Genomic DNA, 13,207 nt, shown 5'->3' with positions numbered 1-13,207 from the left:
GAGATAAATAATATTTTGAGCGGTATACTTTCATTGTCAACATAATAACCAAGAGATGACGATATCTTCCATGCTACACACATTATAGGCGGTTCCCAAACAGAATGGTAAAGTTTATACTCCCCCTCCACCAACAAGCATCAATCCACAGCTTGCTCGAAACAACGAGTGCCTCCAACTAACAACAGTCCCGGGGGAGTTTTGTTTGCAATTATTTTGATTTGATTGGCATAAAGCATGGGACTGGGCATCCCGGTGACCAGCCATTTTCTCGTGAGTGAGGAGCGGAGTCCACTCCTGTTGAGAATAACCCGCCTAACATGGAATATACGGACAGTCCTAGTTGATACATGAGCCATTCGAGCATACAAAACAGAATTTCATTTGAAGGTTTGGAGTTTGACACATACAAATTTACTTGGAACGGCAGGTAGATACCGCATATAGGAAGGTATAGTGGACTCATATGGAATAACTTTGGGGTTTAAGGGATTGGATGCACAAGCAGTATTCCCGCTTAGTACAAGTGAAGGCTAGCAACAGACTGGGAAGCGACCAACTAAAGAGCGACAACAGTCATGAACATGCATTAAAATTAATAAACATTGAGTGCAAGCATGAGTAGGATATAATCCACCATGAACATAAATATCATGAAGGCTATGTTGATTTTGTTCCAACTACATGCGTGAACATGTGCCAAGTCAAGTCACTCGAATCATTCAAAGGAGGATACCACCCTATCATACCCCATCACAACCATTTTAATAGCATGTTGGCACGCAAGGTAAACCATTATAAACTCCTAGCTAATTAAGCATTGCATAAGCAACTATAATCTCTAATTGTCATTGCAAACATGTTTATTCATAATAGGCTGAATCAGGAACGATGAACTAATCATATTTACAAAAACAAGAGAGGTCGAGTTCCTACCAGCTTCTCTCATCTCAATCAGTCCATCATATATCGTCATAATTGCCTTTCACTTGCACTACCGAACGATGTGAATAATAATAATAGTGCACATGCATTGGACTAAGCTGGAATCTGCGAGCATTCAATAAACATGAGAAGACAAGGCAATATGGGCTCTTGGTTAAATCAACAATAATGCATATAAGGGCCACTTCAACAATTTCATCATGGTCTTCTCCTATCGACCCCAAAGAAAAGAAAAGAGATAAAACTATTTACATGGGGAAGCTCCCAACAAGCAAAAGAAGAACAAGAAATATTTTTGTGTTTTCTTTTAATTATTACTACTACAGCAAGAAAGTAAACTAACTAAAAGCTACAACTAATTTTTTTGGTTTTCTTAAAGTTTTTCAAACACACAAGAAGAAAGCAAGAAAAAGAAAATAAACTAGCATGGATAATACAATGAAAGAGTATGAGCACCGACAACTAGCAATGAGTGTGTGAATATAAATGTAATGTCGGTAGAAATACGTACTCCCCCAAACTTAGGCTTTTGGGCTAAGTTGGTCTAATGCCACGGCTGGCCCGGCGGATATCCACAGTTATAGTTGGGGTCGTACTGAGATGAAGCCTCGGGTTGCCACTGGTTTGCAACCTCCTCCGGATCCCTCCGGTAAACAGACTGACGTGGGTGAACAAATTGTGGTTCCGGATCTGGCTCTGTAGCTGATGTGGGGTTCCGGTAGGCGTGAATAGTCTCCAACGGAACAAGGTACTTGCCTGCAGATAAATCAAACAAGGAAGGAGCAGGCAAGGTGATAGTCTCCGGGTGATTTTTATCAAATAACAGTCTATAGTTAAGCTCCTTTTTCCTGTTCTTAACAATGAAATCATGTGCAACCATACTCTTGTAATCTAGAAGAACAGTAGGCAACAATTTTTCTTCCTTAATGCCTAATAGGTATATTAAAGTATGCAGCGAGGCGCGAGGCGAAGATGCCTCCCAAGATAGGGCCCTTAGTACGGTTAAGATTCAACCGCTTTGCAACAATAGCGCCCATACTGAATGAGTCATCACGAAGCAAAGCATGGCACAAAATAACAATGTCAGGGGCACTTAGGTTCCCACAGTTTCCGCGACCAATTAAGCATCTACTGGCAAATAATGCAAAGTAACGTAAAACAGGAAAATGTATGCTAGATGCCTCCTAGTTTCCCCTACGACAATTGTATCAATAAACCCCTCCACATCGTCACGATGTGGTTCCTCTACGCTGCCCGAAAAAGGCAACTTGCAAACCTCACAAAATTCACGAAGGGTCATCTCCTTATAATCATCATATAAATAAAAATCCACCGTAAGTGGTGACCTCCTAGAATGGAAATGAAAATTTTGCACAAAGATATTGGTGAGTAAAAGATACTGTTCGCGTTGGTCGCGGAGAAAGTCGGTGAGGCCTGCATTCTTAGCCAACTCATAAAAATCATCATAAATCCCGGCTGCTCTCAAGAAATCATCACAAGGCCATTCACACGGCCGAACCTCCGCGGTGCGAGGCAAATTATACTTGGGCCTCTCTTCTTCTTCACTTTTCTTATCCTTCGAGCTTCGGCTCGAAGAGCCCCTCAAAAATCTCTTCATCATTTTCTGAAATTTTCTGAAATTTTTAGTAACTTCAAATAAAAGTGAACCAAACTCAATAAAACTGATAGCAACTACTCCTACAAGTTCCTAGAGACTATATCATGCATTAGAATTACTTGGGACCATATAAATTTGACATGCAAGCTCAAGAACATGGTCACCTAGGCAGCACAAATTTGCAATGAATAAGGCACTAGAACAAAAACTAATTGACCATTGGAGGAGTCACATACCAAGGAACAATCCCCCCAAAGCAGTTTTGTGAGAGGTGCTTTGAGCAAGGAGATCGAAAATCGCAGCAAAATGAGCTATAACTCGTGCTTGAGCTGGTTGGTGATTTTTTTGGGAGGAAGAAGGAGTGTGTGGGTGCAGGAATAAGTGGAGGGGAGCCACCATGGGCCCACGAGGCAGGGGCGCGCCCTGTAGGGGTGTGCGTGCCCTGGACCCTCGTGGCCAGGTGCTTGCTCCCCCTGCTGTGTTCTCAGTGCCAGATATTCTCAAATATTCCAAAAAAAATCATATTTAAATTTCGGGGCAATTGGAGAACTTTTATTTTAGGGGTATTTTTTTATTGCACGGATAAATCAGAAAACTGACAGAAAATACTATTTTTACTTTATTTTAACTAAATAACAGAAAGTAAAAGAAGGGTATAGAAAGTTGTGCTTTCTAACTTCATCCATCTCATGCTCATCAAAAAGAATCCACTAACAAGGTTGATCAAGTCTTGTTAACAAACTCATTCCGAATAACATGGAACCAGAGAAATTTCGAATAACACTATGTTACCTCAACGGGGAGATATGCACATCCCCAATAATAAGAATATCATATTTCTTCTTGACAGTAGGAAGAGGAAATTCAAAACCTCCAAAAATAATCGATGTAATTTTTCCAATAGAATTGATACTGTGGACTTGAGGTTGTTTCCTCGGAAAGTGCACCGTATGCTCATTACCATTAACATGAAAAGTGACATTGCCTCTGTTGCAATCAATAACAGCCCCTGCAGTATTCAAAAAGGGTCTTCCAAGAATAATAGACATACTATCGTCCTCGGGAATATCAAGAATAACAAAGTCTGTTAAAATAGTAACATTTGCAACCACAACAATCACATCCTCACAAATACCGACAGGTATAGCAGTTGATTTATCAGCCATTTGCAAAGATATTTCAGTAGGTGTCAAATTATTCAAATCAAGTCTACGATATAAAGATAGAGGCATAACACTAACACCGGCTCCAAGATCAGATAAAGCAGTTCTAACATAATTTCTTTTAATGGAGCATGGTATAGTGGGTACTCATGGATCTCCTAACTTCTTAGGTATTCCACCCTTAAAAGTGTAATTAGCAAGCATGGTGGAAATTTCAGCTTCCGGTATATTTCTTTTATTTGTAACAATATCTTTCATATACTTAGCATAAGGATTCATTTTGAGCATATCAGTCAAAGCATACGCAAAAAGATAGGTCTAATCATTTCAGCAAAGCGCTAAAAATCCTCATAATCCTTTTTCTTGGATGGTTTGGGAGGAAAAGGCATGGGTTTCTGAACCCATGGCTCTCTTTCCTTACCGTGCTTCCTAGCAACAAAGTCTCTCTTATCACAACGTTGATTCTTTGATTGTGGGTTATCAAGATCAACAACAGGTTCAATTTCTACATCATTATCATTGCTAGGTTGAGCATCAACATGAACATTATCATTAACATTATCACTAGGTTCATGTTCATCACCAGATTGTGTTTCAGCATCAGAAAGAGAAATATCATTGGGATTCACAGGTGTGTCAACAATAGGTTCACTAGAAGCATGCAAAGTCCTATCATTTTTCTTTTCCTTCTTCTTAGAAGGACTAGGTGCGTCAACATTATTTCTCTGAGAATCCTGCTCAATTCTCTTATGGTGGCCTTCAGGATACAAAGGTTCCTGAGTCACTTTACCCCTCTAGTTGCAACTCTAACAGCAAAGTCATTATTCTTACTATTCAATTCACTGAGCAAATCATTCTGAGCTTTAAGTACTTGTTCTACTTGAGTGGTAACCATAGAAGCATGTTTACTAATGAGTTTAAGTTCACCTTTAACTCTAGACATATAATCACCCAAGTGTTCAATCATATAAGCATTGTGTTTTAATTGTCTACCAACATAAGCATTGAAGTTTTCTTGTTTGACAATAAAATTATCAAACTCATCTAAGCATTGGCTAGCAGACTTATAACGAGGAATATCACCTTCATCAAATCTATAGAGAGAATTTACCTTTACTACCTGTGTCGGATTATCAAGACAGTGTGTTTCTTCAATAGGTGATGGATTAAAACCATGTATTTCTTCAACAGGAGGTAAATTCTTAACATCTTCAACTTTTATACCTTTTTCCTTCATAGATTTCTTTGCGTCTTGCAGATCTTCAGGACTGAGAAATAGAACACCCCTTTTCTTCGGAGTTGGCTTAGAAGTTGGTTCAGGAAGTGTCCAATTATTTTCATTAGTCAACATATTATTCAATAGAATTTCATCTTAATCAACTGTTCTTTCCCTGAAAACACAACCAGCACAACTATCCAGGTGGTCTCTGGAAGCATCGGTTAGTCCATTATAAAAGATATCAAGTATTTCATTTTTCTTGAGAGGATGATCAGCAAAGCATTAAGTAATTGGAGAAGCCTCCTCCAAGCTTGTGGGAGACTCTCTTCTTCAATTTGCACAAAATTATATATTTCCCTTAAAGCAGCTTGTTTCTTATGAGCAGGGAAATATTTAGCAGAGAAGTAATAAATCATATCCTGGGGACTACGCACACAACCAGGATCAAGAGAATTAAACCATATCTTAGCATCACCCTTTAATGAGAACGGAAATATTTTAAGGATATAATAGCAGCGGGTTTTCTCATCATTAGTGAACAGGGTGGCTATATCATTTAATTTAGTAAGATGTGCCACAACAGTTTCAGATTCATAGTCATAGAAAGGATCAGATTCAACCAAAGTAATTATATCAGGGTCGACAGAGAATTCATAATCCTTATCAGTAACAAAGATAGGTGAAGTAGCATAAGCAGGATCATATTTCATTCTAGCATTCAGAGTTTTTTGTTTCAGCTTAGCTAATAATTTCTTAAGATCACTTCTATCATTGCAAGCAAGAAAGTCGCTAGCAGTTTCTTCATCCATAACATAGCCCTCAGGCACAACAGAAAATTCATATCCAGGGGGAGAATCTTCATCATCACTTTCATTAATATTATCAGTTTCAATAATTTCATTCTCTCGAGCCCTAGCAAGTTGTTCATCAAGAAATTCACCAAGTGGCACAGTAGTATCAAGCATAGAAGTAGTTTCATCATAAGTATCATGCATAGCAGAAGTGGCATCATCAATAACATGCGACATATCAGAATTAATAGCAGAAGCAGGTTTAGGTGTCGCAAGCTTTACTCAAAACAGAAGGTGAATCAAGTGCAGAGCTAGATGGCAGTTCCTTACCTCCCCTCGTAGTTGAGGGATAAATTTTTGTTTTCGCGTCTTTCAAGTTCTTCATAGTGACCAGCAGATATGAATCCCAAGTGACTCAAAGAATAGAGCTATGCTCCCCGGCAACGGCGCCAGAAAATAGTCTTGATAACCCACAAGTATAGGGGATCACAACAGTTTTCGAGGGCAGAGTATTCTACCCAAATTTATTGATTCGACACAAGGGGACCAAAGAATATTCTCAAGTATTAGCAGTTGAGTTGTCAATTCAACCACACCTGGATAACTTAATATCTGCAGCAAAGTATTTAGTAGCAAAGTAGTATGGAAGTAACGGTAACGGTAGCAAAAGTAATATTTTTGGGTTTTGTAGTAATTGTAACAGTGGCAACGGAAAACTAAATAAACGAAGAACAATATGTGAAATGCTCGTAGGCATTGGATCGGTGATGAAGAATTATGCCGGATGCGATTCATGATATAACAATCATAACATAGGGTGACACAGAACTAGATCCAATTCATCAATATAATATAGACATGTATTCCGAATATAGTCATACGTGCTTATGGAAAAGAACTTGCATGACATGTTTTGTCCTATCCTCCCGTGGCAGCGGGGTCCAATTGGAAACTAAGGGATATTAAGTCCTACTTTTAATAGAGTACCGGACCAAAGCATTAACACATAGTGAATACATGAACTCCTCAAACTACGGTCATCACCGGGAGTGGTCCCGATTATTGTCACTTCGGGGTTGCCGGATCATAACACATAGTAGGTGACTATAGACTTGCATGATAGGATCAAGAACTCAAATATATTCATGAAAACATAATAGGTTCAGATCTGAGATCATGGCACCCGGGCCCTAGTGACAAGCATTAAGCATAGCAAAGTCATAGCAACATCAATGTCAGAACATAGTGGATACTAGGGATCAAACCCTAACAAAACTAACTCGATTACATGATAAATCTCATCCAACCCATCATCGTCCAGCAAGCCTACGATGGAATTACTCACGCACGGCGGTGAGCATCATGAAATTGGTGATGGAGGATGGTTGATGATGATGATGGCGACGGGTTCCCCTCTCCGGAGCCCCGAACGGACTCCACATCAGCCCTCCCGAGAGAGTTTAGGGCTTGGCGGCGGCTCCGTATCGTAAAACGCGATGAATCTTTCTCTCTGATTTTTTTCTTCCCGAACACGAATATATAGAGTTGGAGTTGAGGTCGGTGGAGCTCCAGGGGCCCCACGAGGCAGGGGGCGAGCCCTGGGGGGTAGGCGCGCCTCCCACCCTTGTGGACAGGGTGTGGGCCCCTGGCCTTGATTCTTTCGCCAGTATTTTTAATTATTTCCAAAAATAATCTCCGTGAAGTTTCAGGTCATTCCGAGAACTTTTGTTTCTGCACAAAGATAACACCATGGCAATTCTGCTGAAAACAGCGTCAGTCTGGGTTAGTTCCATTCAAATCATGCAAGTTAGAGTCCAAAATAAGGGCAAAAGTGTTTGGAAAAGTAGATACGACGGAGACGTATCACCATCCTCATCCTTGAGCGCCTTCAGGGCTCTGGATCCTGACATGGGGGCCCACAACATCATGAGCTTGATGTACTTCTTGTCAACGGTAGTTTCATCGACCTCCTCGTTATCCTAGGCTACTACCAAATAAACCTGATCGTGGACAGCCCTGCCAATGACCTAGCCCAAAACCGTGCCGAAAAACTCGGGCTTCGGGCTTGACGTTTGGGTTGGGATCCATCTTGCAACCCGAAAGTGTATTCGAGTCGGGCTCGGGCTTTGATTTCAAAGCATTTTAGGCCAGGCTTTCGGGTTTCGGACCGGGATTACATGTGTATGTTCCACAAAACAACATTCGGTTCTAGCTTTTGGGCTCCAGGCTTGTTTTTGGGCCGGGGCCGGGCTTGATGAAGTGGCCATTTTCGGGCTTCGGGTCAGGCTCGAGCTTGTAGTATGGGATTCGGCTTTTTCAAGCCCGACCCAAAACCCGGCCCGACTTGATATATGATCAGGTTTACCACAAAAGACCCGTCCTCCGAAACAAGGCTGCTAGGGCCCGACATGTTGAATCGCTCTGCTGTTTGTATATGCAACTAAATTCTCAAGTCCTTGATCTTGGCATCCTCGAACGTTCCATAGGTTTTTGAGTTGGGCTCTTGAAGACGTCCAACATGGAGATGAGAAATATAACATGCAATTGTGTAATGAAGTTGACAAAATGCAACAACACATGTGTTTTACTTGGATGCATAAAGCATTTGAACTAAAGCACCACGATGTTGAGATTTTGTATTTTGAAATCATTTCTTTTTTGTTAGATGATATATTGATTTCCAATTGACATAGTTGAAACCATTTGCATATTTATATGCGGAAACCATTTGTAGTTTGTTAAATGATATATTGATTTCAAATTGAAGCTAATTGATGTAGGGATAAGATTTGCAACCTAGTGGGACCGAAGAAGAAAACATCAGCTACAAAGAAGAAAGATAGCAGTAGTCTGTTGTATTAATGAAAACATGCATGCCATGTCATTTTCAATCCTAAATGCCATCTTCAATTGCTAGGGTCGGGAGGTGATGTCACTGAAGATTCGGGGATTTTGCTCCTTCCACAAACTCCAGACAGTGTATGAGCCTATAATGTTGAGCATGCCTTTGTCTTCTTGTACTGGCTCCGAACGCACCCTCTCCCACCATCTCGACAAATCAGTGTTGAATGTGAAGGCTAGGATGATCCCAGACAATGGAGTGGAGCGCACATGTGTAGCCAAACCGCTTTGTAGAAAGAAAAGTTAATGCTCGAGCGCAAAGCAGGCTCCAAGACTTGGTCACAAAATGAATGGTGGATAGCTAATGCGCTCACCAACTTCCTTGGTGTAAGCATGGTCAACCCTTATAAAAGACACATTCCTCTCTGGCCTCCTTGTAGTCTCTAACTATGTTATCAGGATAGTACTAGCAGACAAACAAACATGGTGGGGCTTGAGGCTCCCAAGCCAGAGAGCGTTGAACATAAATAATGCGGCTGGGTCGGCGCAATCCGTTATGCGATAAGAATGGGAGGCATATGGAAACACATAATATACAAAAATCATATCTAGCACTGTAAGAAGAATCAGGCCGGTATCTGTTAGGAGGGAAGGCAAAGGCGACATTAATGTACTCTCGAGGGAAATACTATTATTCTCGCGCTCGACAAAACTGTGATGCTTCTTCATCTAAATACCGTGGTGCCACCATGGAATATAAGAACAGTGGCATGCACGTTAAGTCCACAGTCACACGCCCCAGTGAACGCCACACAACCGTTTGATTGCGACCGGACAATGGCACTTTTTCGCGGAAAGTGCCTTAATAGAATGAAAAATCTCATCCCCTACAATTAAATTTGCTAAAAATGTCACCCCTATACAACTAAAACTGACATCCAAATCATTTGCAAATTCCATCCCTCTTGGTGAACGTTCACCGATTGGAGTCCATTATTATTGGTATTCTTGGCTATGGCACCTAGTCGGCGAGCAGGGTAGACATGAATAGAAGCACTGAAGCACATGAGGCCACTGGTTTGGTTTGGATTAAAGACGTGTTGATTGCGCTGGCATTTGGAGGGTCGACTAAAGGTTATAAAATGTTTGATATAAAACATCTTTTCTAAGTTCCCGACACAATAATAAAGATTTCGAAATACAAAGTGAATAGCTTTACGTTTATACAATAATTCTATACAAACAAGCGTGTTAGATTTTGCATGCAATTCCAATATGTAAGGCGCATGCAGACGACTTCCTGTCAAAAGCAGCTAAAGACATGCTAGGATCGCTAATTTCCTGGAGATCGTGGTCAAAGGAGGTCGTGCATGCCTCCTTCTTTCTTTCCTTCTTTAGTCGTGGATGCGTCCCACTCTACAACCTGTAAGATGGTTCAACTAACGATCAGTGTGCGCTAATTTTCGTGCTGAAAACTAATACGCCTAACAATATGGGAAGGAGGGAGTATATATAATACTCAGTATGAGCTTTTTCAGGATACACTAACGACTCCAGAGAGGTAAGAGTTGGTTTCTATCATGGCCGTTGATCTTAGACTATTCATCTTGGATACTGAAATACAAGTTGTTTCCTGTTAATACATATACATCATAACGACAAATCAAAACGTCAATGGAGATTTATCTATTCTTTCAAACTATAATCATATATGTCATTTTCAATACATAGTTTGTCGCTGCACCTAGTTGCAATGTCACCCTCTACTTCAACTAGTACAATGCCCGTGCGTTGCCACGGGCCAAAAAAAATTATATATAGAGATAGTACCACTCAAATAAATTGTAATTCATCATGTTGCATGCGACTTATGATTGTATTGCTATAAATATCGGTTCTTCTAATACATATTTTCTCGTCCCATATATGGAGAGGGGATGAAGTGAAGCTGCTGCCACTCACAATGGCGATGTTTGACGATGGTGTTGCGATGGGATTTTTTTTTGTTCAAACTCAATTGTTCTAATCAGAAATGTTTATTGAACTTGACATAATATGGTTTTCATTCACAGTGACAAGTATTCACTCTCACCCGCTTCTTTTTAGAGCAAAAGGCCCGAACCCAGTTCCTCCTAGAAAATGACACCAGGTGTGGCAATGATACCCTTTATAGCCCCTAACAGGGCAAAAATGCGATGTGGAAGAACTAAAAATAAAATGGTAAAAGCATGATTTACTAAGGATAACCGTTCACATACCTGAACAGAGTTCGTCGGTGTCGACGCTTGATGATTCGCGACCGAAGTGACAAGGCACGACGGAATAGCATAATAGACAATTAGGAATTGTAGCGTCAAAAGAAATTGGAGTGATTCGAAGAGAAACAAGCGCTCAGTGAAACTAAGGCATCACGATGTCCAGGAATCGCGGGTCATCTAGGTGCCCTTCTTTTCCTTTTAATTAAGCAGGAGGAGCGGATGTGTGCACAACGACGTAATGTGCCTAGCAGCTAGGTGGACATGCTAATGTGGGCCATGGGCTAATGAATGTTTAGATTGAAAGATTATCATCAATTGTGCACTACATATCTGATCTTTACAATGCAACAAGACCAGGACTCATGTTTAATACCGAAAAAGGCTTTCGCCCCGCTTTATATGTAAAGCAAAGATCACCAACAACCCAGTACAACACCCGCCACCAAGACACATGCACACACCCAAGGCAGGATACATAGGCGCTGAGCGTAGCAACACCACCCATAGCACTACAAGAGCCACCGGGGGCCTCAACCGTGAACATGCCACCGCGAAGAGAAGAAGCTACATACGACGCACCGTGGGCTCCAAGGCGGTGCCTACAGGAAGGTCATGACACCGAAGCGCCGCCACCGCCTGACCCAAGGATTAGAGTTTGCCCCGGAGCAACACGACGGGCAGCGAGAGTCGCGGCAACGCCTTCAAGAAGGGAACAAGCATGGCCGTCGCCGGTCAATCCGAAGATAGAACATATTTTCACCCTGACCAATATTCACCACCACCGAACACCACACCTTGGCTACCACGCCGCCCACACGGCCATGGCCACCAGGCAGCACCAAGTCACGGGCTTTGCCCAGGAGCACCGTGACACCACCACCAGGGCCGCCGCCCCAGCATCCAGGACCTTGACGCCACCTCACCCGCCATCCACCGCTACCCCAACCAAAGAGACGAATGGAAAGGAACCGCCTTTCGCACTCCTGATCAGTCCCCAGCGTCGAGACCCAATAGTCCGGCCAAAACTAGCCACCATCGACCCGTCCTGCTGCCGGGCGTGAGACGAGTCAGATCCTGCTGCCGGGCGCGAGACGAGCTCGGTCCTGCTGCCGGGCGCGAGACGAGTTCGGTCCCGCCGCCAGGCGTGAGACGGGCGATGGGCGCCGCTGGGAGAGTGCTGACCCTCCGATGAAGGTAGCGCCCGAACAACGGGGAGAGGAATCGAAGGTCGTCAAGGGCGCTCACTGACAGCAGACGCCGAAGAAGTCCAGCCGCCGCCGTGAACCGACCTAGACCGCCGCCATGGGTCACCACCATGCCGTGACAGCCCACATCCAAGTCGGGACCCCGAGGGGCAGTTCCGTGCCATCGCCACCACCCTCGCCGCCAATGGCCGCCGCACGCAAGGATGGCCGAAGCCAGCACCGCCGCCAACGCCACCACCAGCACGTACCATCACCACCACCACCGCGCCACCGGCACCACCTACCACTGCAGGGCGGCCGCCCGCGGCCCAAGCCGCCCACAGCCCGCGCCGTCATAGAGCCGAGCAAGCAAGCCCACGGCCACCCGCCCGCCTGGACGCGCATCATCCACCACCACCGCCACGCCTCGCCACCACGCCAGCAAGCCTGCCGACATGGCCAGGCGTGCACCACCAGCCCCTCCGCCCTCGGCCCACGCCGCGGGAACAAGCAGCCCGCCCAGATCTGGATCCCGCCGCCGCCACAGCTTCCGCGCGCCGCGCCACCTGCAACGCCGTCCGAAGCCCAGCAGATGCGCCGGCGACCACCAAGGAGCCCGCACACCGCCGCGCCGCGACGCCCGGCGCCCCCGTCGCGCCCAGGGCGGAGGGGCCGCACGGCGCCAACCCCAGCCGCCGAGGGAACGAACTGGCCCTGCCGCCGCCGGCTCCGGTCGGGCTTTGCCCGGCCGAGGCCTAGGGCGGCGGTGGAGGGGGCGGGGGAGAGAGGAGGGGGGGGGGGGCGCCGGATTTTTAGGGTTCCCCCCGATCGCCGCGCGGTGGCGACGTGGGAGGGGGAGGAGGGAGAGGAGGGGACTCATGTTTAATACAGCAAACAGAACATAAAATTAGAAATTGCGGGGGTGTTTGGCTGGAGGGACGGTAATTAGGGAGGGGTGGTGGTATGAGTTTGAGGGTTGAACTCGCACGTTTTAGAAAGTTTAATATACCTTGGCACTTCATGATGATTCGTCACAGGATACATTTCAAGATACAAATCAGCCACTCACAGTTTATCTGTCTTACCAAACATAGAAGTGAAACTAAAACCAGAATTCACATGCCTAATCCCACCATGATCGCCCACCCTGTCCCTATTGATGCCAAAGCCAAACAAGCCAGAGAAGGT

The sequence above is a fragment of the Aegilops tauschii genome, chromosome 3 (genome assembly GCF_002575655.3).
Source record: "Aegilops tauschii subsp. strangulata cultivar AL8/78 chromosome 3, Aet v6.0, whole genome shotgun sequence".
NCBI classification, from domain to species: Eukaryota; Viridiplantae; Streptophyta; class Magnoliopsida; order Poales; family Poaceae; genus Aegilops; species Aegilops tauschii.
This window is presented reverse-complemented; position numbering follows the sequence as displayed.